Raw genomic sequence first — 2,415 nt, forward strand, 5'->3', positions numbered from 1 at the left:
AGAAGCCATAAAATGTTTCAGACACATCGTTTACATTCCCAGCAGGAGATTGATGCAAGCTCTACCTCCCGCATTCCTCTACCCCACCCCTTGTCTTCTCTGAATGCTATAAAAACTGATCTGTTACCCCCATTAAATGAGACCTTGACAAATCTGCTTGGTCTCCCTTCCTTTTTTCTCACCCATTCTCTTTACAGGCTGGGTCCCCCTCGCCCCCCCCGAATAACCGTGTCCCGCAGGACGGGACACTTAGCCACTTGAGCCACAGGCGCCGAGCCTAGATTTACATATATTGAATCAGCCGTGAAACCCTGGGATAAAACCCACTTGGTCATGAGGTATAATTTATTTGATGTGTTGCTGGATTCGGTTTGCTAGGACCTTGTTGAATATTTTCGCATCAATATTCATTAGTAATATTTGTCTATAATTTTCTTTTCTTGTTGGGTCTTTTCCTGGTTTGGGGATCAAGGTGATGTTTACTTCATAGAATGTGTTGGTTAGTATTCTGTCTTTTTCTATATTTTGGAAAAGGTTAAGTAATATAGGTACTAGTTCCTCTTTAAAGGTTTGGTAGAATTCTGATGTGAAGCCATCTGGTCCTGGGCTTTTCTTTTTAGGGATTTTTTTTGTATAGTTGATGCTATTTCAGAACTTGACATAGGCCTGTTCAACATTTCCACTTCATTCTGGCTAAATCTAGGAAGATGGTGGCCTTCCATGTATTGGTCTATTTCCTTCAGATTTTTGTATTTCTAAAAATAGAGTTTCTTGTAATATTCTTTTTTATATATATAACTAAACAACATTTATTTTTCACTAAGACTTTATCTCAAGGACATAACTGTTAACCATCCCTCACCCCATCCTGAAGACAGGTTAGTACAGTGAATGTTATAAAGCAGGTAGAACAGTCTGAAGGATTGGAACCAATATCAGCTGACAAAGAACAACTTTCATCTAAATCATCATAAAAATGTTTAAGTAAAAAAAAAAAACAGAAAAAGAAAAAACGTAGGGGCAATGGGGTTTTCAGATTGAATAAGAGCCTCACATTTCATCTAATATCTTTAATCTTGGCTAGAGTGTAACAAAATGAAAACAGGATTACTATAATACAAAACTTCCACTACAGCATGCTGTACACCCCTATGTTCCAAGCCCACCCCCAGCCCCCTGTTGTTTCCAACTTAATTATTTCCTGGCCTGTTGGGCCTGCCGACGAAGGAGCATGTAGATCTTCTCTTTAATCCAGTCTTTGTTATAAGGCTGGTATGTCTGGGTATCAGCACAGTAAACCAGACAGCTGAGGTCTGCGTGGTCATCGATAAAATCAAACAACTGACTGATAGCGTATGTGATAGAGGGACTGTTGGGATTCATTCTCTTCAGATGTTCTTCATACATTTTACAAACGCCTTCCATGCACTCATTCACAGATTCATAGTCAGTGTAAGTTCTGCCTTTTGGCCTCTTAGTAGGCTGTACCAGCAAAATGGTGTGAGACATGGCGCCAAACTCTCTTCGCTGCCTCTTGTAATATTCTTTAAGGATTTTTTGAATTTCTGAGAAGTCCGTTGTGATTTCATCTTTGCCATTTCTGATTGATGAAATTAGAGATTTTACTCTTTTTTTTCCTGGGCAGGTTAGCCAAAGGTTTATCTATGTTATTGACCTTTAAAATTTTTTTTTAATTTATTCATCTGTTGTATAATCCTTTTGTTTTCAATTTCATTTAATTCTGCTCTAATTTTGGTTATTTCTTTTCTTCTGCTGGGTTTGGGATTGAAATGTTCTTTTCCAGTTGCTTGAGATGTCCCATTAAGTTGTTATCTTCCTCTCTTTCCATTCTCTTGAGGAAGGCTTGCAGTGCTATAAATTTCCCTCTTAGGACTACCTTTGCAGTATCCCAAAGGTTCTGGTAATTTGTGTCTTCGTTATCATTTTGTTCCAAAAATTTGGTAATTTCCTTCTTAATCTCATCTATGACCCAGCTATCATTCAGTTTAGTTAGTTATTATTTAGTTTCTATGTTTTTGTATGAGTATGCAGATTCTTGTTGTTACTGATTTCAACTTTTATTCCATAATGGTCCAAGAAAATGCAAGGAATAATTTATATTCTTTTAAATTTGCTGAGGTTAGACTTGTGATCTAAGATGTGAACAAGTTTGGAGTAAGTTCCATGGGCTGATGAGAAGAATGCGTATTCAATTTTGTTAGGATGAAATGTTCTGTAGATGTCTGTTAAATCCAATTGTTGAATGATTAAGCTTAAGTCTAAAATTTCTTTGCTAAGCTTCTTCTTTTTTTTTCTTTTTGAGACAGAGCCTCAAGCTATCCCCCTGGGTAGAGTGCCATGGCATCACAGCTCACAGCAACCTCCAACTCCTGGGCTCAAGCGAGTCTCCTGCCT

At 37.8% G+C, this 2,415-nt stretch overlaps 1 pseudogene; it reads right to left on the bottom strand.

Moving 5' to 3' along the window:
* Positions 1-1,187: 1,187 nt before the first annotated feature.
* LOC100941660 lies at positions 1,188-1,525 on the bottom strand (annotated as a pseudogene).
* Positions 1,526-2,415: the final 890 nt, after the last annotated feature.

Source organism: Otolemur garnettii, unplaced genomic scaffold, assembly GCF_000181295.1.
Source record: "Otolemur garnettii isolate 467f Iridium unplaced genomic scaffold, OtoGar3 scaffold00031, whole genome shotgun sequence".
Classification (NCBI taxonomy): domain Eukaryota; kingdom Metazoa; phylum Chordata; class Mammalia; order Primates; family Galagidae; genus Otolemur; species Otolemur garnettii.